Raw genomic sequence first — 26209 nt, 5'->3', positions numbered from 1 at the left:
TGGATCAGTTGTAGCTTTTGAATGATCTTATTAAAGGCATAAGGAACTGTGAGCAAAGTCTCCCAATCTGGGAATGGATGCTATCGGCATACAACATGAATTTATGCAAAGGCCCCCTGACCGCGGCTGTGATCTGCTGTGTGAACAGGAACCACAAGACCAGGAAGACCTCCAAATTGCACACCACTATGTTTGGGGAAATATATCCCAGTCCAGAGTCAAGGATGGCAACTCACCAAGAGGCTAAAACCCCAAAGCCACTCTATCTTGCTGCTGTGCATTTCTAGAGTAAATCTCATTGCTAGGCTGAATCTCAGCTTGTTTTTCAGCCTGTTCCATTCAAGCACCTAATTGGAATCACTTGCTCAGCATGGAGTAGAGATAAACAGCTGAGTATCATCCTCATACTGATGATACTGCACCACTTGCTGCCTAATTACTTCACCTGGCAGCTTCATATAGATATTAAACAGAAGAAGTGAGTGATCCCAAACCTGAGGCATTCCATATAAGAGAGGCTTAGGACTCGACCTCTCATATCAACACCAGCTAGAACTGGCCCTAAAGAAAGGATGAAAACCACTGCAAAACAATACCTTCCCCATTCCCAATCCCTGGAAACAGTCCAGAAGGTACTATAGTTGATGGTATTGAAAGCAACCAAGAGATCCAGGAAGGTTAGCCAAGCACAGGCATTCTTCAGTCATTTCAATAGTATCTGCCCAGCCAAAGCCTAATTCAGAAAAAAGCCAAGCAACTTTATCCAACTGATGCATAAAATAGAAAATTTTGGTTTCCTGGACCATGGACTGCATTGCCTACGACTATGTGAAGGACTCTTGGCAAGGGATGGGCTGTTCCTCACAAAAACAGGGGAAAATGGATGAGGTGAAATGGCAGCAGCACCACGCAGGCTTGTGGGACAGTCAGCTGGAGCTGTGCAAGGTGTTGCCTGGGTTCTGCTGAGAGCCTAGGATCACTGCATGCAGCTCCAGCTGATCAACAGTGGCCTTGTGGGTGGCAGGCAGCTGCATGCAGTTTTCGAGCAGAAATTCAGCTGGAGCTGCGCAAGGTGTTGCCTGGGTTCTGCTGAGAGCCCCAGATCAGTGCACGCAGTTCCAGCACATCTGGAAGAGAAAAGGAGGAGGGGAGAGAGAGAGAGAGGAGATGCTATAAAAGGAGCAGGTTTTGGCAAAAGAGGGAGAGAGAAAAAAAGACAATGGGGGAAAGAGACAGAGAAGTGCAGCCTTGACGAGAGCAGTCAGCTGGAGATGCACCAAAGAGAAAAGAAGTGGGGAGAGGAGACAATATAAAAGAAGGGGGGAGAGAAGAGCGGATATAAAAGGAGGAGACATGAGAAATTTGTTAAATGAATTTTGCCCCATTTTATGACTTTTCTTGCCACATTTGTTAAAGGAATCACTGCAGTTGTTAAATTAGTAACATGGTTGTTAAGTGAATCTGGTTTTGCTTGTCTTTGACTTTGCTTGTCAGAAGGTTGCAAAAGGGGATCACATGACCTTGGGACACTGTGACCATCATAAATATGAATCAGTTGCCAATCTCTTTCAAATGAAATAGATCTACAAAAAGACAAGGGGGAGTTGCACTATATGTAAGAGAGCACTACATATCTACAGAAATGCACGTGATCAAAGATAAAAACCCTCCAGAATGTATATGGCTCAATATAAAGGGGGAAAAGTGACATTGCCATAGGTGTATACTACAGGCCACCCAACCAATCAGAAAAAATAGAGGGATTCTTTGCCAACCAGTTAACAAATGTATGTAGGAAGTATACTACAGTAGTAATGGGAGACTTCAACTACCCAGATATCAGCTGGGAGACAAACTCTGCAGTGAGCGGGAGATCAAACAGATTCCTAACAGTAAAAGGCAGTAGGGAGGAAGCTGAGCTGCTTAACTTTGCATCAGTTTTCACACAAAAAGAAATTATAGCCCAACATACCAGAAAAACTACTGGAAAATACAAACCAGAAACAAAAATTAAAATAAACAAGAAAATAGTAAGAGAACACCTATCTGACCCTGACAAATATAAGTTCACCAAGACCCAACAGATTACATCCCTGAGTTCTGAAGGAGCTGGCAGATGTTATTTCAGAACTATTGCACCATATATTTAGAAAATCCTGGAGCACCAGAGAAGTACCTGAGGATTGGGAAAGGGCTGATATGGTTCCCATCTTCAAGAAAGGGAAAAAACAGACTCAGCAAACTACAGACCAATCAACCTAACATCAATACCTGGGAAGATCCTAGAAAAGATAATTAAAAAACAAATCTTTGAACAACTAGAAACAAAGTTATAACTGGTAGTCAGCATGGGTTTGTTAAAAACAGATCATGCCAAACCAATCTTATTTCATTCTTTGATAAAGTGACCAAATTAGTAGGCCAGCGAAACACTGTGGACATAGTATACTTAGATTTCAATAAGGCGTTCGACAAAGTAGACTACTATCTACTCTTTGATAAGCTAGAAAAAGGTGGAATAGACAATGTAATGTATTGGGCCTAGTTTGCTTGAGCTGTACCATGAGGGTTTTGAATGCTGTGAGACTGCTTAAGCAGGGAGTTGGGTAATGGTCGCTGGCTCCTCAGACAAGCAGTCTCCAGGACCACCATTGGTTGGCTCTAGGGCGGCAATAGGTTGCTTTAAACCTATTGGCTGCCGCCTACTGGCCAGAGTATAAATAGCTGCGTAGAAGCCTTGGTTAACAGTTCAGTTCCTGCATTCAATAAAGCATGTTCCTGCCTGAACTCTCTCGCCTCGTCTCCTGCTTACTGCAAAGAACCCAGTACACAACAGACAACATCACCACCAGATGGATTTGTAGCTGGCTTACAAACCGTAATCAACGAGTAGTCCTCAATGGTACTACATACACATGGAAAGAAGTAAGTAGTGGGGTACCACAAGGTTCCATCTTAGGCACAGTCCTCTTCAATAACTTCATCAATTACTTAGATGAGGAAATAGAAGGGGAACTCATCAAATTTGCAAATGACACTAAACTGGCAGGAATAGCCAACACCCAGAAGAGAAGCTCAGGATCCAAAAAGATCTTGACAAACTTGAACAATGGGCCCTATCCAATAAAATGAATTTTAATGTGGAGAAAAGCAAAGTTTTATATTTAGGCAGGAAAAATCAAAGGTACCAGTACATATTAGGTGAGACCTGACTCAAAAACAGTAACTGTAAGATATTCCAGTATTTGAGAGACTGCTACAAAGAAGAAGGGATCAAATTGCTAAAGCACATTGATTTGTGCTTCTTAGATTGTAAGCTGCCCTGAGTCTTTGGAGAAGGGCAGGATATAAATGGGATTTTAAAAAAATATTCTGCAAAGCAACAGAGGGAAGGACAAGAAACAATGGTTGGAAACTGTTCAAAGAGAGAAGCAACCTGGAATTAAGGAGAAACTTACTAAAAGTGAGGACAATTAACCAGTAGAACAGCTTGCCTTCAGAAATCGTGGGCGTTCCATCACTGGAGATTTCTAAGAAGAAACTGGACAGTCACTTATAGGTTCTCCTGCTTGAGTGTGGTGGGGGCTGGACTAGAAAACCTGCAAGGTCCCTTCCAGCTCTATACTATTCTAGTCCTCCCAGCAGCCCTCCAAAGGCTTGCCCAGCCCCTCCTTATCCAGAAGGGATCTGGTTATCATCTCTGACCTGATCAGCTAACTGCAGATGCAATAACTATTATATATGCATAATAATTATAGAATTATATTTGCAACTTTTTATTTTATTTTTTTATTTTATTTTTTTCTACATTGTGTTTTTATTCTCTGTAAGCTGCCTAGAGTCACTGTGATAGAGTAGGTGGCTATATAAATTATCTAAAATAAATAAAAATAAGAGGGGAGTAGTCAGCACATTCACCACTCTTACTGTCACATGTTAGTCGTAATAAAGATTCGTACCTGTAAGAATCCGCCAGGTTCATTCTTAGCCTTTCTCCAGCATCACTCTATGCATCTCTTACATCATCTCATATTCCAGGACTCCTCTATAACCAGGGGAGCCTAGGGATCAATGATTGCAAACAGTTTGCACTGGAGCATCTGGCCCAAGTTTATTGCTTGCTCATTCAAACATCAAGAATGATCTCAGTCTAATTGTGTATCAGAGCCTTAGGAATAACTTCAATTTCCACCTGAAACCCTTCTATGTAAATCAGTCATTTAAGGCAGGTCAGTTGAATAGTGGTGGTTGGCTACAGACAACTCTAGGGATATGAGGAAGTGATCTATCCATAATAAAGAACTGATATTAATATCCCCCAACTCAGATTATGTTGTCAATAACTTGAGATATAAAATAGATCTAATGGATGATCCACACCGTAAGTTGGGTCCTTAATAAGTTAGATCAAGTCTATGGCTGCCATGGCAGCTATGAATTCCTGAGCCACCTCAGACTCCAGGCCCAAAGAAGGCACATTGAAGTTCCACAGATCTATCAATCTGGCAAACTCTACCACCAACTTCGCCATGGAATCAAGGAGCCTAAACAGGGTTACTGCCACGCGGCAGGGAGGGAAGGAGGCAAACAGCAAGTCTCCACTCGTAAGTCTAGTTCAGCTAGTAATAAGTTAATCTCTCCTCTGAGACACAGTGAATTTCTAGGACTTTCCATGAAAATGAGATAAATGGATTTGTTTGGACTGTTTGTAGTATTTTAAGTAACAATAACATGCTTAGAGAATTTCAGAGATGATGATGATGATGATGATGATGAACTTTTTTTAAATCTTTCTCATTTGATAATGACAATGATACATTAATCCAGCTCTTCATTTAACCTCTCTAGTCTAAACTGTTAAAATAATAAAGGAATTTTCTCCCCCCCCCCCAGTTTGCATAATAAACAGAGTTAAGTATCAAAACAGAGGGAGTTTTCCCCCCCTGACCTTCTTTACTTTAGGATAGCAAAACTTCAAATAAATAAAAGTTTTTCTCTCCCTCCCCTTGCACAGCATGCAAACGTTCTGTAGCTAGATAACAAAATCCAAAGTAAATAAACTACACAAGGTTTTCTAACAAAAAAATAATAAAATGTATTGTTCAGTTATATTGCTGTTACAACTACAAAATAAAGAAGGAAACAATTTCTTTGGTGCAGGGTCAAGAGCAAAAATGGAAAACAAAATATGGGATAAACTGTCCAGTCCCACACAAATGTACTTTTGTACTTGAGCATACGTCCTCTACTTTTTAAATTTTTAAAAGTATTTTCTCACACTTTTAGTCTTTTTATCTCTTTTTTAGTCCTTTAGCCCATGTTCAAAGTTTCTAGAAGGAAACGTGTTCCCCAGACCTTATGTCCTTCCTGAATCTGGAAGAATCAGTCCTCAGAAATTTCTGGAACTGGGATCCTAGAATCATTAATGTCCAATTTGGAAACCTAAAAGAGTCTTCTCTAAAGTCAGTGACACTTTTTGTGTGTGAAGCTATAAATCCCATCATCCATGGCCAATGTGGGAAAAGAGGATTCTGTCACTCCATAGGGAATTCTAGATGAAATCCTGGTATTGATGTAGGCATTATGATTGCTGTCTGACCCCAAGTACCCCAAAGTCTCTGCCCTAGCTGACTTTTATATGCAGGTTATCCTTCCTTAGTGACAACAATTGAGATCAGCAACTCTTGTTACCAAATGCCACAGATATTAAGTGAAACATCACATGACTGTGACTTATGATTTTAATTCTGCCTTCTCTAGTTAACTCTGCTTGCGCAAGCCACTTGCAAAACAGACAAATGGGAATTACATAACTGCAGAGCACTGCAATGATCATAAAGATGAGGGTTGGTTGAAAACATTATTTACGTTACCATAGCTTTGCTAAATGAGGCAATTGGTAAATGAGGTTTACTTGTATATAAAATAAATTAAAGAGGAAGCCAGAAAGCTATGGCCTCCAGCATCATACTTACATATACAGGTAATCCTTGATTTACAACAGTTCATTTAGTGACTATTCAAAGCTACAATGGCACTGAAAAAAAGTGATTTATGACCATTTTTCACAGGTACAACCTTTGCAGCATTCTCATGATCATGTGATTAGAATTCAGATGCTTGGCAACTGGTTCTTATTTATGACTGTTGCTGTGTCCCAAGGTATGTGATCACCTTTTGGAACCTATTGACAACCAAATTCAGTGGGGAAGCCAGATTCATTTATCAAATGGGTTACTATCTTATCAACTTCAGTAATTCATTTAACAACTGAGGCAAATCAAATCAAATCAGTTTATTACAGCCAGATGGCCAGAAACAGTAAAATATCCAATTATAGGCTACTTACATATGAAGATATATAAAAATGCACTGAGCATGATCTAATGATAAATAAGAACACATATAATAAAATTAATTTTAAAATAAAAAATTATTAAAAAGATCTAAAACTAATATTTATCTTATGTTTCGATGATGTGCACGATATTCACAGCCTGTCTGTCCTTAAGTAGCCACTGGAGATAAGTAGTGTCAGAACAGCTAGAATACTTATCAATTATTGGGAGGATATGGGTTTTTTCCCCAAATATCTCTACAGAAAGAGCATCAAAGGATTATGTGTCCAACGGTCTCCACCTCTCCTGAGCTAATAGGAGCAGATTCTATCAGTCAATGGTATCTTTTTATACTTGCCATACAGGACAGCCGATGGAAGCGCATGGCACCGTGAGAGCAAAAAAGCTTTCCAATAGTTTGCTGACTTCAACTGGCTAAGATAACTGGCAGGAGTAACAACATATCTAATAGAGTTTGGAGCCAGAAACAGTGGAGCTATCCCTAAGTCCGCTTGCCTCTCAATATCCTCTACGCTTTGTCACAAGGTTTGTTTTGCTTGATCGTAGTCCAATTTGAGTATTGAGAGTGGCGAGAAGCCTAATTTGGCAAGGTTGGACTCAACTGCCTTGATCCATAATGAGGAAAATTTGTCTTGGAGGACTAATGGAGTAAGGCCCTGTGGAAAGAAATTAAACTTTAGCTAGATACAGTATTTAAAGAAGCTATACAGATTCTTGTTTCAACTTTTGTCAATCCTGTCTCCAGGCACAGAAGTGCACAAGGCAGCATCTGGAGAATTGCTCTAATAAATTTGGATTAAACACTTTCCAATGATGTGAAACATGAAGCTGAGGGTCAGAACAATGTCCTGTAGAGAAGCTATGGTAGCAACGTAGCCAGAAAGAGCTGGGACGTAGTGTCCTCCTTTTGTGTGGAAAAATTTGAGGATGGCATTCACTGATCTTTGGCCAGAGGCAGCTGCATATTCTCCATGTGCTTTTCTTGAGCCAGTGGCATGGATGACCACTCCTAGATACCTAAAGATGGTTACCTGCTTTATATTATGTACATTAAGATACCATGAGCAGAGTTTTGGCCTTTTTGCAAAACCCATAACCTTTGTTTTCTCATATTTTATGTCCACTTTATTGGAATTGCAATACTGAACAAGGGTTTGCAAGGCTCTTTTAAGGCCTACTGGTGTCCTGGAGAGGATCACAGCATCATATGCATAGAGCAGCATGGCAATGCTTCAGTCACCTATTTGGGGGGTGGGGTGGGTGTAATGTAGTTTATTGAACCATTTTATCATGTCATTTACATAAAAGTTGAAAAGCAAGGAGGCCAAAATGCACCCCTGTTTCACCCACTTTTGAGTTTCAAATGACCTCGAGAGGGACCCTTGCATATTGCACCCCGCCTTGAGAGATGTTTTAATATGTAAGGCATGTAACAGACCTGGTAACTGTATCAAAAGCTGCCTTGAGATCTATAAAGGCAGCATATAATGATACAGATGTATTTGATGCATATTTTTCAATCAAATGATGGAGAACTATTGTGATCTGTTGTGCCTCTCCCTGCTCTAAACTTGGCTTGCTCTTCAGCAATCAAGTTCTCAAGATACAGCCACTGCTTTAATTTATCTTGGAGGTGTTTGACATAGAATTTTCTGATTATATTTAGCAGACCTGTAATTGGCAGGGTCGTCTCTCTTCCCCTTTTTATAAATTGGGACCACAATTGCCAAGCCCCCATCCTCTGGGACATGGCCAGTGGAGTCTATATAGGTGAATAGCACCACCAAGACTAGTATCCACCACTCCATATTGTTCTTTAGTAGTTCAGCAGAAATTAAATCAGCTCTTGGAGCCTTCTCGGTCCTTAGTTGGCCAATGAGGGATTTAATTTCAGACTCTGAAACTGGAGGTCACTCATTATTTATCTTATTCTCTTACTGGAGGAGTTTTCATACATTCTCCAAAAGTGGAGTTCCCAGGTCGTAGGAGGTATATGAGAGTTTAATTGGGTATAGATTCTTTCAGAGTGGCAAGCTATTAGATGCCAGAATAAAGAAGAGTTCTTTTGCTTTGTTGCCAACAACTGAGGCAAGAAAAATTGTAAAATGGGACAAAACTCACTTAACAAATTTCTTACTTAACAACAGAAAGTTTGGGCTCAATTGTGGTTGTACGTCAAGGACTACCTGTAGTAGTAAATCCCAGGGGCATCACAAAGATCTGCTAGAAAAATGGAGAGCATTCTATTAAACCAGTGTATTAATCCCATCATCCCAGTAATTAGGTCCGTTCATAAACCTCATTGGAACTTCCAGAAAGCAGATTGGAATATTTATGCCAAACACACTGATACTAATATCCAGTGCTTTTTTTTTTTGTAAAAGAAAAAGGTGCCGGAACTCACACATGTCATACAACCTGCCTTGCCAACCCTACAAGGTTCCATCCAAAAAAGGTGCCAGAACTCCTTTCTGAGCATTCTGTGAGGAAAAAAGCCCTGCAAATATCAGCAATCCTTCAGAACTGTGACAGGTATGTTGGCTTAATTAAATCTGTGGCTGAAAGGAACATCCCCAAAGACTACCATATAGATTATGTCTCTAGACCACAGGTCTGCAACCCGCGGCTCTGGAGCCACATGCGGCTCTTTCAGCCATCTCCTGCGGCTCCCAGTCTTCTGCCATGTGCAGTCCAAAAAAAAAAGTGGGACTAAAAAAGATCAACCAATCAATTCAAATATGCAGGGTAGGTGCATATCTCGCCTTGGCTCCACTCTTCCGTCAAACCCTGTTCTGCACATGCGCGCATGTACGCGCATGCACACACATTTTTTTGCGGCTCCCAGTTTTTCCTTTTGTGAGGGAACCGGTTCTGAGTGGCTCTTTCACTGTTTCAGGTTGCTGACCCCTGCTCTAGACGGAAAGAAGAGACAAGTTGCTTGCGTGAACAGGATGGTAATCCAGAGAAAGCAACCAAATGTCTAAAGATCCTGGACAGAGACAGAAAAGAGAAATGATCCAGGACAATAAAAAATCTAAACTTTATCCACTCTAGCAGGAAAGCCTGTTCCTTTATCCAAAAACTGGACTCATCATCTGTACCATCAAGAAAATAGTCTATCATCCTTACAGAATCCATAGCTAACCATCTCATCTCTACTTCAAGCACAACAAGATGTAAGAAATTTGCCAGCCAAATTAGATTTGAACTTAAGACTGTTGAAGCATGAGCTTCCACCACTTGCTTCACGTTCATACCTAGTTACACCATAAGAAGTGCAGAAGGGATTGGATTCTTTACAAAGTAGTAGGACTGCAGGATTTGATGGCATGTTCCCAGAACTACTGAAGAACTGTTCACCAGCAAGTAAACATTGGCTTGCCTCCTTTTTTAGTTCCACACTATATTCAGAATGACTGCCTCCTATATTCAAGACTTAAATTATTGCAATTTTGAAACCAATGAAGGATCCAAATCTTCCCCAAAGTTATAGGCCGCTTGCTCTTCTCTACAAAATTTTAGAAAGACTTCTGTTAAACAGAATAATCCTAGCAGTAGAATCTGTAATCCAAATAGAACAAGCTGGATTTCACCTCAAATATGATTAGCAATCAAATTCTTGCACTAACTTCCTATCTGGAAAACAGTTTCCAAAGGAAAATGAAAAATGTCTCTGTTTTTCTTGATCTCTCAGCAGTCGACAATACTGTCTGGAGAGAAGAATTTCTCCTTAAATTAATCAAGATTATACCTTGTTGTAATATCATTGTAATATCATGTTAAGTAATAGGTTATGTGAAGTTTTCACAAAATTCAATAGAAGCAGATATCATAAGTTGAATAAGGGACTATCACAAGGCTCCATGACCTGCCTGAAACTGTTTCTCAGAAATGTATTTATGTTAATGATATCAATCTCGTCATGGCCCAAAGAAACATCATCAGTGATGCTGAGGACATCCTTTCTCAAGATCTCCAGAAGCTGGATGACAATTTCAAAAAAAGGCCAACCGAGCCTAACAAAAACAGAAGTAGCCACATTTTACCTCAGCAATAGGTACACAAATTATCAGCCTTCAGTGAAGTTCTCAAACCATATTTTACAATGTAATGACTCTCCAAATACCTGGGGCTAACAATGGACAGATACTAACTTTCTGACAAAATCTGGAAAAAACATCTGAAAAACTGAAAAGCCACAACTATTTACTGAACAGACTGGCTGGAACATTCTGGGTGCTGATGCTAACACCCTATGAACAATATCCTTTGGTTTATTCCACAAATGAATATTGTGCCAGCATTTGGCTTAACAACATCCACACACAATATCCAACTCCACCAGACAATGCATATCATATCTGACACATTGCATCCCATGCCTGTGCAATGGTCACCAGTACTTAGAAATATTATATCGCCCCTCATTAGAAGACAATAAGCTTTCGTTCAGTTATGGTCAACTATGCTGAACACCAAGGCCCTCCCTATTCATCAGGACAATGCACAGCCCATCACAAGATTGAAATCCCATAAGCCAACATGGAAAATAGTTATTCATTTAACCTCTACCCAGTTTAACCTCAAGAATGCCTGGAGAAAGGAATGGTCCAAGGTACCTTCTTATGGCCTGACCATTAGTGATCCCTCTCACCAAACCACCTGGTTTTGATCTGCCACACTGTATCTGGTCAAAATTAAACATAATTAAATGTGATATTGGAAGAAGTGCCTTTGCCCTGTATCTGTGGCAATGGTAAGCTTCCCCTTGTTGTGATCATGGTGCTGATATTAAATATACAGTATTGTGCAAGATTGCCCATGATGTGCATTCTCTGCTTCCCTAGAAGATCTGCACGAAACAACACCACAGGTGATTGCCCGGACAGCTGAACTGGACATCCAGTTATAAGGCCACTGCCATACTCCCATAAAATGTAATTTTGTGTATACATGTTTATTTCTCTTCTATCATGTTCTAATCATATGCTAAATAATAATAATACCCATAATGCAGCTTACTTGCAAATGCCCCCCACACACACACACACATTTTTTTTCCAATTCCTTCAAGTATGTCCATAATTCAAAAGGTTTGTCTATTCCAAATTGCCTGCATTGTAGAGACCTAAGTGATATTGCTGAAAATACAATCTGGTCACTAAATGTGGAGGTTTTTAAGTGAATAATGTGTTTCCCATGCGAATCTTACTTCCCCCATTGACTTATCAGAAGCTAGTTGGGAAGGTCACAAATGGTAATCTCTTGACCCTGGGTATTGCAACCATTATAAATACATGCCTGTTGCCAAGCCCCCAATTTTTGATCACATGATCACAGAGACATTGCAATGGTCATAAGCACAAGGGCCAGTCATAAGTCACTTTCATCAGTGCCATTGTAACCTGAAACAGTTCTTAAACAAATGTTCCTAAGTCGAAGACTATCTTGTATTGTAACAGAGAAAAGATGCAAGAATGTTTAATTCATATGTTAAATGCAAACAATGTATAAAAATTAAAGTAATTGTTCCAGATGCTATTGCTGTTTCAGAAATTTCAGAGTAGCCGAAAGCTGGAGGAATCGACTCCTAAGCCAGTTACCCGTTTTTCAGGAACTGGAAATAGTCATTTATCCAGCCACTGCGGTAAACAAATATCCTGTTCTTCTAAACCAAGAATGGTCTGTTTTAAATAACATTAAATTAGCAATTTTGAAATAAAGTTAACACAACAAAAATGCCTCATGTAATTTGGACATTTCAGAGAATGTTTAATATAGATTGCAATCACTTTGCTATCAAGGTAGATTTATCCTATTGTTGCCATATTTGGGGTGAAATCACCAGGATGTAGTACTTACGTGATACATAAGTTATATAGTACATGTACTCCTAGTTATATGCTTAATATTTAGCATGGGGATTTGGAGAATATGATCATGTGAATTAGAATTGTAGTAATAGACTGTGTTGTCTATCGGCATATGAATTTGGTTTTGCTTGTGTTATTTTTCTGTTATTCTGTATATTTGTTTTGATAAAATAAAATAGATTTTAAAAAGTAAAAGGAAGCCAGTTCCTCTTAAATTAAGAATATAACAGGTCTCAAAAAGTTAATTTCTGGAGTTTATGGAGGATTTTTTCCTTATGTTCTGATTACAGGTAGTAATGCAAGAAAATATAAGGGTTTCCAAGAACAAAGATGGGATTTTCACCTACATAGTCCCTCTTTTCTAACTCCTGATTGAACATCAGGTCTCAAATGAATTTAAAAAATACTGCCAATTTTATGATTACAACATTGAACAGCAAGACAGAAATCTTCATTTTAAAATTAATATTTAACTATTGGTGGGCTGACAAACCAATTAGGAATTTACTAAAAAAAATAAACAGGATTGTAAAAATGACCACCTGTATTCATGTCAGAAGCACCTACAAAGCTAACCAAAGGATTACCTGGGGACTGAAAGGATTTGCCACTGACAACACCGTTGCCCAGGAGATACCTGGTTGCCAAAAATAATGCAATCTTCACAGAGGCTTTTTTCATGTCCCGGTTAAAAATGACTATGAAAACAGTATCTCCCTCATTGTACAGGAAAGTAGAAATCTTGGTTATAAAAGTTGGACTTCAGAAAAGCTGGAATATTTAAGTAGTTACTATTTGCTTAAGGTATGGCTTCATAGAAATAGAGGATGAGAGAAAAGAATTAAGCTAACAGATGAATACATTGTTTTACTGAATTAAAAAAATATGCACATACTGTAATTAAAACATTATTTTCATTTTTAAACCACTCAATAACTGAAGCTCTATAAAATTACAATACAATTTGAGTTAAAATATGCAATCAAATCAAATACAAAATAAAGATTTATTTATTTATTTGTTTGTTTGTTTTTATAAACCGCCCTTCTCCAGAGGGACTCGGGGCGGTGTACAGAGTAAGGTAGGTAGGTAGTAGATGCCATACTAATTAGGCAACAGCAAAGTAGTCATCACAATACAGATTGAGATGCAATTAAAATGTGATTAAAATACAATTTATAGTATGGAGTAGGGCTTTTTAAATGGAATATTTTAAAACATGATTTGAGTTTGAGCAGGAATTAGATTTATGGAGTATAAGCTTACCAATAGATGTTAATATCATGAGCATACTATCTTGGAATCAAACTGTTGGGAAACACAAATGGACTAGAAATTTTGCAGTTATGATCAACTTGTGGGGTTTTCATATGCATCCAACTAGCCACTAAGGCAATAGGACTTTGGTCTGATCTGGCAGGAGATCTTAACTGGCACTTAAATACTAGCTAAATATGCGAGAAGTAATAGCTAGCAAACAGCCATGATTTCAACAGAACACCTAGATTCTTTACCAGAGTGGCTTCTGATAAAAAAGTATCAATGCAATGAACAGGAAAGCACTAGGAAAAATGTGTGTAGGAGGGGAAACTGTGCTAAGTACCAAGGAAAAATGGAGGTTAATCATTTCAAGTGTCGATAGTCCAGAAAAAAAAAATAATGAAATGCATACTGGTGCTTTGTCCTGATGAGAAACGCTTGCTTACAAGTAAGGATGAACAGGGCATATTGGCGATGTGAAAAGAAATACTCCAAACATTTATTCCTCGTCACAAACTTAATGCCCTCCATATGAGTTGGAAAAACTCTCAGCAGCCTCAGCCAGCATTGAGCTGTTGTCAGCACATCTTGAGAGCACCAGGCTGGGAAAGGCCACCCTTCAACATATGGTTTGCTCAGACTGTTTGTATTTTCTTTTTATTGCAAAGCGTGTTCTATTGAAACCATAAACTAAGAAAGACGATGGGAAACCATGCAGAACCTGGATTAGCAAACATAAACATTGTGATTATTTCTTTTATTTTTACAAACATTAAACCAGAAAGTAGCATAATATGGACTTTATTCCATCATATACCATTGTTTTACAAGCCCTTCTTTCTTCTAGGAACATCACTTTTTTGCTTTTTCTCCTACTTATCTTCTTACTGGCATCACTTCATTTTTACTGGGGGAAATTTTTGGATTTAATTGGAATAGATATTCTAGACCTCACCTCCTCAATGTGTGTTGTGAACCTTCCTCATACATTCAATTGATATATTTTTAAATGAAACTAATATTAAAAAGATGAAACCTTGTCTGCATTGAACATAACTCCTGATGACTCTATCTAGCTTTCTTAGCAACAGCTTGCTTCCTCCATGGATGTTTTTGGCACTTCCCTGTCTAGTCTCCAGCTGGGCTAGACTAGGACATGCCGGCTAGACTTTCAGTCCCACCCGGTTTATTTTCTAAATCCAAACCAGATCAGATTTTCATCTAGCTCTGAAAGAAAACACCAATCCAAATTCTTTGGATTTATAGAGCATTTAAATTGAACCATAAAAATAAAAAGTGAGTTTGCAAAGTAAACAATTACTGAAAAGAGATGTTTAATTAAAGGAAATATCATATCTAAAGAGTTTTCCCCCTTGAAATTAATATAGTTAATCCTACAAGGGATGTTCCATTGCCAAAGTGAAGGCAGAACAAAGATCGTTGTAATAGTAGGAAAAAGCTGTCTTCCCCTGTCCTCTAATCCTCCTTGCAAGGTAGGCCAGTAGTCACAGCCAAAAATAACCAAAATGTCAGGAAGAAGAACAAAATAAAATGAGTACATTTTGATATTACTCAAGTAAGGGAAGAATGACAGATAGCTGCCTATCTTTTAGTTAATACACAACAGTATAGTTATGTCCATACAACATATATGACCCTGCTATTGTCTCACCCAGACAATCAGCTTTTGTACATTAACAGCACATGATCTCAAATTTCTCTATCAGTCATCTGAAAATCATGTTTTCATTTCTGCAGAAATGACAAAGGAGGCTAGAGAATGTATTCTTCCTCTTTGTTTCCCGAATTGTTTACATCTGGAGAAGAAAACAATGATTTGGTTTTTTATGGTGGTATCACTGACCAAGGAGTCATAAACTACCTACCATTCTGCTCTTTTTCAGACACGAATCACCGCATCTTGTCATTCGGATATGAAAAGAGGGATTACAGAAACAGGATGATTAGAGAAATTCTGGCAAGTTAATCAAGGATTACTTTAGTTCCAAAAACAGAGCAGATCTGTTTAGAGCTAAATCTAATCCCTTGGGTTAGTTGGTTACATCCACTAACTTGGGTTTTGAATATGCATGGCATTATGATCCAGTTAAGTGTCTTGGGAAAAGGCCCATTATGCCTGCTGAAGACTCACCAATATGGGGGTGGATGGGTGAGGGTAAATTATACTGGATAACAGAATGAGCAAGGAAGTAAAAACTTCCTGTCAGATAACTGTGTTTATTTCCAAAAGGATATTACTACAGGAAAGCAGGAAATGGAACTATTGTCCCAGCCAATTTGGTTGCTGAATGCCAGACAGCCACCCAGACCCACACGTCTTTACAGTTTCATTTGTATAAGAAAGTGACCAGTGATTGGATCAGTCCAGGGGTTTTCAGGCAAGTTCTTTCATATCAGGATTTCTAAATAATTGCAGTTTTAGACATATTATGCAAAGATTTAGCTCTCTTGAGAAATCTATGATGCTGGGAAAGGTGGAAAGAAAAAGACAACCAGCAGCAAGGTGGACCCAGTAGGAATACCACTAAGACTTGAAAGTTGGGAACAGATCATCCTGGAGCATCCATCTATGTTGTTATTGACTTTGTTGTTGTTGTTAGTTGCGAAGTCGTGTCCGTCCCATCGTGACCCTATGGACAATGTTCCTCCAGGCCTTCCTGTCCTCTACCATCTTCTGGAGTCCATCTAGGCTCATGCCTACTGCTTCAGTGACTCCATCCAGCCACCTCATTCTCTGTCGTCCCCTTCTTCTCTTGCCCTCAATCTTTCCCAGCATTAGGCTCTTCTCCAGTGAGTCCTTCCTTCTCATTAGGTGGCCAAAGTATTTGAGTTTTAGCTTCAGGATCTGGCCTTCTAAAGAGCAGTCAGGGTTGATCTCCTCTAGGACTGACCGGTTTGATTGCCTTGCAGTCCAAGGAACTCGCAGGAGTCTTCTCCAGCACCATAGTTCAAAGGCTTCAATTCTTATTATTATTATTGACTTGGTGATGTGTAATGTAATCAATCAATCACAGACCATAGAATTTGCCCACTACTGTTTTAGTATAACGCTGTCTTCATTTTTTTTACAGTCCTTCATTCTTGAAACCAATTATTTCCTTTCATCAATTTGACTAGGAACCCCAAATGTACTACTCTCTATTTCATTTCTCCAGATTCAAACTATCTGCTCCATTCTTTCAAATGAGAAAATCAGCTTTATGTATTCTTTACAGTATATGACTATAATTTGTATCACCTGGCGCAAACTATAATGAATTAGCTAGGGCAGTTATAGTTGGGCTTATGTTCAACTGGCTGAAAAAGCCTCCCAAAGGAATTTTAATAGTCACTGAGGGGAGAAGCAATTATCTCTGCAGCAGGTTGGTATGAAGATATGGCACAAACTTCAAAGGGCACAGTTAACAGGCTATCTTCCAGGCTTTGAACCAGCAAAAAAATGTATTAATCTAGATGTTGGGCCCTATTTTTGTCACAGTAATGAGGTCAAGTAGTCATTATTTTAATGTGGAACTAGTTAAGAACAGTGGAGCATTCCCATTTTTTCTCCCCTCACCTGGTGGAGTCAGGAGGGATACAGGTAAGTGCATGGTATGAAGATTGCCTGAATGATAAGATGCAAACACCAAAGTACTACACATTTATTCTGAAAGAGAACTAAGCTCATATCCAAACATAGTCCAGCAGACAGGTTACAAGCATGGAACCATAATGAAATGGGAAGAACCTCTCTTTTCCCTGTTCATTGAACTGATTTGTCACAATATGATATCAAAGTTCTGTACCAAAACATTGAGTCAATCATTTGGAACATGACCATTATTATTAAAGTGTATGTCCAGGGAACAAATTATTTCAGCAAGCAACATGCTGAATTTTCACAACATCTAAAGACTGTTGCTTGAGAAATTCATATCATAAATCAGTAGTCTGAATTTGGCAGGAACTTTCATTTTTCATAAAAGAAACTTTTCTCCGATGTCATTCTACATGTTTATTGATAAGAATCAAAGCACCCTTTATTGGTTTTTATCTTTACTTAAATTATATACTATTTTAAAATATTGTCTGGGTTCTTTTCCATCTGAAAAAAAGAACCAAACCAAATTACCCTCAACAATACATTCTGTTGTGTACTGGGGTTCTTGCAAGCAGGAAGCGAGGCGAGAGAGTTCAAACAGGAACATTGCTTTATTGAATAACAGGAACTGAACTAGTTACCAAGGCTTCTACACAGCTACTTATACAGCTGGCCACTAGGCGGCGGCCAATAGGTTCAAAGGAACCTATTCCCGTCCCAGAGCCAACCAATGGTCATCCTGGAGTCCGCATGTCTGGGCAGCCTGCAACTGTTACACAGATTCCCTGATTAAGCAATCTCAAGCAGCATTCAAAGACACGTGGAACAGTTCAAGTAAAACAGGCCCAATATATTACACCCCTCCCCACTAGTATGTACAAACATTATCAAAATATTTGAAAATAAAGTACAGCAGCATTACATTACTTAAGAACAAAATCTTGCAAATAGGTTGGTGGTCTGTGCGACCTCATTGATCGCCTGGGGGATCCAGGCAACTCATGTTGCATTCCCGGGCTTTGCCCATCTACGACCACCTCCCCATTGTACTGGCTGGTGGAGTCCTCAGAGCATATGAACTGCCCCGCTTGACTGCCGGTTTCTGGCTCTAGGGGCGGACCTGTCGTGAGTTCCTCACTTTGTGGCCGTTCTGGAAACCGCTTCCACAGCTGATCAATATGGCGGCGAATGACTCGCCTGCCATCCAGAGCCACCTCGTACAAGAAGGGGCCTGAGACTTTGACAATTTTACTGGGCACCCAAAAGTCCCCATGCCCATAGTTCCAGGCCCACACCCTATCACCTACTTGCAACCCCCTCAGAGGCTTTGGGCGAGAGGTGTCTGCTATTGCCCAGTCTGGATGCAATCTGTCCAGTTTCATGATAAGCCTTCTTCCCCAGTGAAGCTCTGCTGGGCTCTTGCCGGTTGCTGTGCAAGGCATAGTGTGCTGGCAAAGCAAAAAATCAGCCAACCTATGGTGTCAATCTCCAGTCACTATGTGCTTGAGTGACTCTTTTGTAGTGCACACCATATGTTCGGCCTGCCCGTTAGTCGAGGAGTAAAAGGGAGCCGATGTAGCATGCCTTATGAGGTTAGTCCTCAAGAAGGCTTGAAACTCTGCCGCCATGAACTGGGCCCTGTTATCGGATACTACGACGTCCGGTAGCCCATGTGTGGCAAAAAGCTTTCTAAGCACCTGGATGGTCCTAGCAGTAGTCATATTTGTGATAGGAATAACTTCCAGCCATTTAGAGTGGCTGTTGACCACTATCAAAAATTGCTGTCCCTGAAAGGGCCCAGCGAAGTTGATGTGAATCCTTGACCAAGGAGTATGTGTCTCCTCCCATCTGTGGACAGGAGTATGTTGCATTTCTGGTCTGGACTGTTGACACGTGTAACACCCGTGTACTTGAGCCTTGATAGCCTTATCTAACCCTGGCCACCATAGGTAGCGTCATGCCAATGCCTTCATCTGGACTATGCCCGGATGTCCCTCATGCAAAGATTGAACTACCCTCTCCCTTAATGAACTGGGTACGATGGCCCTGCTCCCCCATAATATGCAGCCTTTGTGAGCTGAAAGCTCATGTCTATGTGTGAAGTAGGTCTGGAACTCGGGTCCAGGACTATTTTCAAGCCACCCTGTGTGAATCCACGACAGCACCCTGCTTAAAACCTTGTCTGCTGTTTCTGTGGCTGTTTCTGCAGCCACATCCCCAGCATGGAGGGGAAACTCAGGCAATTCCTGAATTGACAAAATGCGAGCTGCTGGAGCCGGATCTGGCTCTATCTGTGGCAATGGCAACCTGCTAAGGCCATCTGCGTGGCCCATGTCTTTCCCAGGTTTGTGAACCAGCCTGAAGCTGTAGGCTGACAAGAAGATGGACCACCTTAACATCCTAGGGGACAGTATTTGAGGTGTCTGCCTATCTGTAGTAAATAACCCCAACAGTGGCTTATGGTCAGTGAAGACCATGAATTCTCTGCCATACAAGTAATCATGGAATTTCTTCACCCCGGCCACAATGGCCAAGGCCTCTTTGTCAATTTTCACATAATTGTGCTCAGCAGAGGACAGTGTCCTTGAATAATAAGCAATTTGGACTTGAGTCCCATCACTTTCCAAATGACTTAAAACTGCCACCACTCATAAGGGGATGCGTCACATGCTAGGCATACAGGCAATGACTCTTTAAAGTGAGTGAACACTGAATTCAAAGACAGTAGTGACTTTACTGCCTTCAAACTGTTTTTGTGAACCTTGGTCCACTTCCCTGGGGTGTTTTTGTCTAAGAGCTGGTGTAACAGCTCTGCCACTGCATCCTTGTAAGGAAGGAACACATGGTAAAAAATTAAGGAGACCCAGGAATGCCTGAAGCTCTCCCTTTGACCTGGGGCTAGGTGCCAGCTGAATGGCCTTCAGCTTGGACTTGGAAGAGTGGATGCCTTCAGCATCAATACAGAAACCCAGCAACTCAGTAGAAGAAACCCCAAAGTTACACTTATTCTTTTTTAATTTAAGGTCCGCTTTGCAGAACCGTTGAAGGACGTCTTTGAGCCTCCTTGCAAGCACCTCAGTGGACTTACTGGCGATGAGCACATTGTCAAAATAGGGGCAAACCCCCGGAATGCTGTTGAGCATACACTCCATAACTCCTTGAAAAATCCGAAGGGCTACGCTAATCTCGAACTGGAGGCATTTGACTTTAAAAGCACCCCTGTGCATTAAATGGTTTGTGCAGCAGCTGTGGCCTCATTGACAGGTAACTGCTGATAAGCCTGTGCCAAATCTAACTTCGCAAAAATCTGCTTGCAGTTATGTGGCTAATGACTGGCACCGGGTACGCGTGCTGCTTAAGTGCCTTATTTATAGTGCACTTGTAATCAGCGTAAATCCTGACCTCCCCATTGGCCTTAAGTGGTGTAACAATTGGGGTCTCCCATTCACCCCCATCTACTGGCTGTAGTACCTCCTGATTAACTAGCTTATCCAGTTCTGCATCAATCTTATGTTTAAGGACAAATGGCACTCTGCAGGGCTTGATCCTGATAGGCATTATGGCAGGATCAAGTTTAAAGGCTATCAGAGGGTCCTTGTACATTCCCAGGCTCATGTCAAAAACATCCGCAAACTCCTCGCATACTAATGCCAAGTTCGCCGCTTGTGTCCGGTGGATCCCGGTGACCTGGATGCCCAGAGCATCAAACCAATCAAGCCCTATTAAGCTCATTCACTGGCCCTCCACCACAATCACGTCCAGAGGCCCTGAAAACCCCTTGAACTTGACGGCCAATGTGGCCTCGCCTTTGACGGCAACTCAAGAGTTTTGGAAGTCAGTCAGGATGATGTCAGATGGCCTAAGCTTGGCCCACCTCTTGCTGCGGTTGCAGACAAAATGGAAGGTTTTGAGGAAAATAATGGACACAGCTGAACCAGTGTCCAGTTTCATTCTGCAAGGGATGCCTTGCAGCTCGACTTGAAGTCGCAATTTGGGCTTAAGAGGGAAGCTATCTCCCGTGCGGCAAATGCTCCAACAACTGGAGCAAAACCCTACACTAAGCTGCTCCAGGGCCCCAGTACCTCTCCTGATCGGAATGTCCGATTGGCGGTCCTCCTGTCGACCGATAACAGACTGAAATGATGTGGCCAGTCTTCCCGCAGGCCCTACACATGGCTGTCCAGACCCCACAATCTGCGTGTTGGTGGCGGCCACCACACCCCGAACATCAAGGAAAGGTAACTGCCTTGTAAGTAGTCCTTTGTCCTTTGTCATTGTGCCGTTGAAGCTTGTCAACTTCGTGATTGCAGTCAACGTCTTCTGGGAGTTTGGTGTCCTCGTGGTGGATGGCCTCCTTGTGCTGAGTGCTTTTGGCAGGCTGCATGGCTTTCATGGCCCTGGCAGCGGCTTCGTCCACCATGATCTCTTTCAAGGCTTCCTGGAGTAAGAGAGTCTCTTTCGCAAAGAGTTTCTGCTGCAGCATTCTGCTGCAGAGTCCACAGACGAGTCGGTCACTTTTCTAAATCAGAAAATTGGCATAGATGGAAAGCTTGTCTCAACGCCACAATGAATTCCATTGCCATTTCCCCAGGCTGCTGAACTCTTTGTTCAAAGGCGTACTTCCAAGCTATCACCAATAACTTGGGCTGGAAATAGTCGTCGAGCCATTTCTTCAGTTCCGTGGATGTAACGGACTCCAGCTGCACTGGTGCAACCAAGTTCTCCGCAATATCGAAGGTCACAGGCCTGCAGACACAAAGGAGTGTTGCGGCCTTCAGGCCATCTTTGGCTACTTGGTTGGCACTGAGGTAGTTTTCGACCCTCGAGATGTACGATGCCCATCTTTCTGGGTGAATGATATCAAACTCCTCAAGCTTTCCGATTGTTGACATCTTCGGGAAGTCTTCACAGCTTGAGCCTCTCGTTGCCTCGTCCTGCTTCTTTGTAAGCCCTGGGATTGGTCCGCAGGGCTGGTGGGTGCTAGCGTTGCATGCTAGGCCAACCAAGGGGGGGGAATGCATTCCCTGCCAGGCACTTTCGCTGGCCTTACCCCCCAGTGACTTTCAGCTCTTCTGAAGAAGCAGCATCCCACCTTTGTCACCAGTGTTGTGTACTGGGGTTCTTGCAAGCAGGAGGCGAAACGAGAGAGTTCAAACAGGAACATTGCTTTATTGAATAACAGGAACTGAACTAGTTACCAAGGCTTCTACGCAGCTACTTATACAGCTGGCCACTAGGCAGCGGCCAATAGGTTCGAAGGAACCTATTCTCGCCCCAGAGCCAACCAATGGTCGTCCTGGAGACCGCATGTCTGGGCAGCCTGCGACCGTTACACAGACTCAAGCAGCATTCAAAGACACGTGGAACAGTACAAGTAAAACAGGTCCAATACATTACACATTCCATGAGCAATATTGATCTAAGATGCTGGGAACCAGACTTTAAAGACCTTTACCTGTCCACCATTTTCCAGAGGCTGTACTCTCAGCTGTGGTTGTGATGGTGGCATAAAAGCTGGGCCAGCAATACAAGACTATCTGATCATAGTTAGATTTCATCACAGGCTGTGGCTTGATCTCTCTTTCCAGTGAAGGAAGAGAGGATCAATCCCAGGAAAAGAGAAATTGGCAAATGGATAGGAATAAACAAGGACAACAAAGGGTTATATTTCTTGAAATACATTCATTGGTAAAACTTGCTTTAAAAAGTCTCATATTTTAAATTTACAAAATTATTTTGATAATTAGCCAAGCAAAACATTAATTATGGCTAGATCAATGTGTTTATTGGAGTACTTTTACACATGACATTCAAATTGTCCTTGAACCTTTTTTGTATAGTTAATAAAAAAAACTGACACTATAATTAAATTGAATGCAAGAAAAAGAAATATGCTGAAGAATGAAATTATATACCATTTGATGGTATATAACTTACATCAGTCAACTCTCACAGTGCCCACAGTGCATAACCAGCCCTGAATCCTGACTGAAAGGGGTCCAGATAATCCATTTCATCCAGGACCCTCTGCAGCTGCCAGGCCACCACCTTTTCCACAATCTTTGCTAGGAATGGGAGGTTGGAAACTGGATGAAAATTGTCTAGCACATGGGATCCAGCAATGATTTTTTTAAGGAGGGGGGAAAACAGGGCTTACTTAAAAACATCCAGAAATGTCCCCTCCTCTAATGTTGCATTAATCACTGTCTGGACCCACCTGCAAGTCCAACAAGAAGAGAATATTTGAAACAAATTCACCAGTTCTGGAAAAAAACAACATCCAGAATCAGAAATAACAGAACAGAGACTAGCAGATCAATGTCAATTTATAATACGAAATAAAGTATTCACAGAAGCAGAATTGGAAAAACTGCAAAGGTTAACCCAGAGCAAAGAAACCAAAACCTTGCCAGAAGTAAATGTAGAGGCAAACCAGGGGAAGTTGGCAGTAGAGAAATCCAGCAGAGATATAAAACTATTTTCATTTGGAAACCAGGCACCTCTTCCTCAGGAAGAACAAACCCCTCTAACTAAAGAAGTAAAAGAATTGAAACAAAGAATAACTGAACAGCACAAAAACAACAGAATAAGGCTGCCTGCATTGAAGCTTGTTCCAAAGAAACATCTAGCACAAGTATTAAAAGATGCAAATACTGCAATACCAAGCATAAGCACAAACTTTCTGCAAGAAACAAACCAATTAATGTAGAGCACACTGCAGCTATAACTGAATGCCTGGGATGCAAAATCAACAGAGAAGGAAAAAAACCCTGAAACGTACAACACAAAAATGGAAGATTAGACTGGAAAATAAGATCAGCAAGTTGAAATCAGATGCAAGCAAGCTAGAACAGATGAAAAAAAGAAGAAGCTGAAGAATAAGAAGACCAAAGAATATTTAATCAAGAAATATCATTTAGAAACAAGGAAGATTAAGGAAACACTGGAAATAAAAAAGCAGCAAATAACAGCTATAGCCAAGAAGATCAGCAGATACGAAGCTCAAATTGCAAATTATAGGCAGAACCTCCAATTTCAATCCAATCAGAAAAGTTTCTACCAATCCATCAATGGAGAAACTGCAGTGAATCAGTCAGTATCTGACAAGGAAGAAACAGTGCAGTTCTGGGCACAGATATGGGATAACCCAAAGAAATATAACACAGACATAGCTTGTATAAGAATAAAACAAGAAGTTGAAATGGAAGAACTAGTAAAAACAGCAGAAATGTTAGAGAAAAGAGCAAAGAAGATCAAGAATTGGTCATACCAGGTGAAGATGAACTGCATAGTCACTTGTTGCCAAGCAGTTTAACAACATACTACAAGGAGTTGAAATTGAAGAGCAGCTAACATCTGGGAAAACTTACCTGATAATGAAAAATCCAGCAAAGTGGGCAACAACAGGCAACTACAGGCCAAATGTTTGCTTACCAACAACTTTCAAATTGCTAACTGGTGTGGTAGATGATGCAGACCAACAATCTAAGTTGAAAATAATCTCTTTCCACCTGAGCAGAAAGGAAACCATTCCAATAGCAGTGGAACAAAAGATCAACTCCTAATAGACAAAATGATCGTGGAAAACTGCATGAAAAGGAAGACCAACCTGAATGTGGCATGGATTGACTACAAAAAGGCATTTGACTCTGCCACATGACTGGATAATCAAGTGCCTAGAAATAACAGGTGTCAGTAGAAACATCAGAAACTTTGTGCAAAGATCAATGGCACAATAGAAGACAGAGTTGCAGGGCAATGGTGAAAGACTGGGAGAGTTTAATATCAAGAGAGGAATATTTCAAGAAGATTCATTATTACCACTACTATTTGTCATTGCACTGTTTCCTGTCAACAATACTGAATAACTCAGGCCATGGCTATCAACAACAAAAACATCTGCCAGACTATCCCACCCCCTTTACATGGATGATGTGAAGCTGTATGGGAAAACAGAATGTATGAAATAGAATTGCTGCTGCTCAACACTGTCCATATATATAGCCAAGATATTGCAATGGAGCTTGGATTGGATAAATGTACACACTTACTATCACACAAGGGAAAAAAGTGAAAACTGAAGGAATCAAGATGCCCCATGAAAATAACATTAAGAGTCAGGATGAGGGTGATTACTACAAATACCTGGGTATCCTTCAAGCTAACAACATCAAGCACACTGAAGTCAAGACAAAGATTAGAGATGAATACATCAAGAGAGTGAAGAAGTTCTTAAAACCCAAACTCAGTGGAGGAAATACCATCAAGGCAATTAACATCTGGGGAATTCCAGTTGGAATAGTGGACTGGACTCAAGCAGAATGAAAAGTAATGGGTAGAAAGATCACAAAAATAATGACAATGAATCATGCCCTTCATCCAAGCAGTGACATTGGCAGACTCTATCTACCAAGGCAAATAGGTGGATGTGGAATGCTGCAAGTACATCAGATGATTTAAAAAGGAAGAATGGCTTTGGAAGTATATCTTAAGGACAATAATGAAGAGGCACTGAAGTTAGTATATCAGGAAGGCTTACTGACTACTGGAGAGACCAAACTGGCCTACAAGAAAGACCAAATGAAGAACAGAATGGAGGCATGAGCAGACAAAGCACTACATGGCCACTACACTAAAAAAAATAGCTGGGACAGCAAATAACAAGATCTTATAATGGCTAAGAGCAGGAAAGTTGAAGAAAGAGACCAAGGGACTAATTCTGGCTGCACAAAACCAAGACTTAAGGACAAATACATACAAAGCCAGAATTGAGAAGGCAGCAACAGACAGTAAGTGCTGCCTATGCAGGGAAGCTGAAGAAACAGTACACCACCTGGTAAGCTGCTGCAAGATGATCACCCAGACTGACTACAAGCAGCAGCATGACAAAGTAGCAACAATGGTGCATAGGAAGATCTGCAAGAAATATCATTTGCCTGCAAACAAGAACTGGTGGGATCATTAAATACACAAAATCATAGAAAACAAAGAAATTAAATTGCTCTGGAACTTTAGAATTCAAACAGATACCTGCCACATAATACACCAGACATAACAATTATTGATAAGAAAGACAAAAAAATCTGGATAGTGGATGTGGCAGTGCCTGGATACAG

At 40.7% G+C, this 26209-nt stretch overlaps 1 protein-coding gene across 1 annotated transcript in view; it reads right to left on the bottom strand.

Moving 5' to 3' along the window:
• The window catches only part of RAMP2 (receptor activity modifying protein 2), a 64120-nt gene that overhangs the window by 23867 nt on the left and 14044 nt on the right, over positions 1 to 26209 (bottom strand). The window lies entirely within an intron of this gene.

The sequence above is a fragment of the Vipera ursinii genome (assembly GCF_947247035.1).
Source record: "Vipera ursinii genome assembly, chromosome: Z".
Lineage (NCBI taxonomy): Eukaryota > Metazoa > Chordata > Lepidosauria > Squamata > Viperidae > Vipera > Vipera ursinii.
The sequence above is the reverse complement of the archived record's forward strand: the minus strand, read 5'-3'. Positions and strand labels throughout refer to the sequence as shown.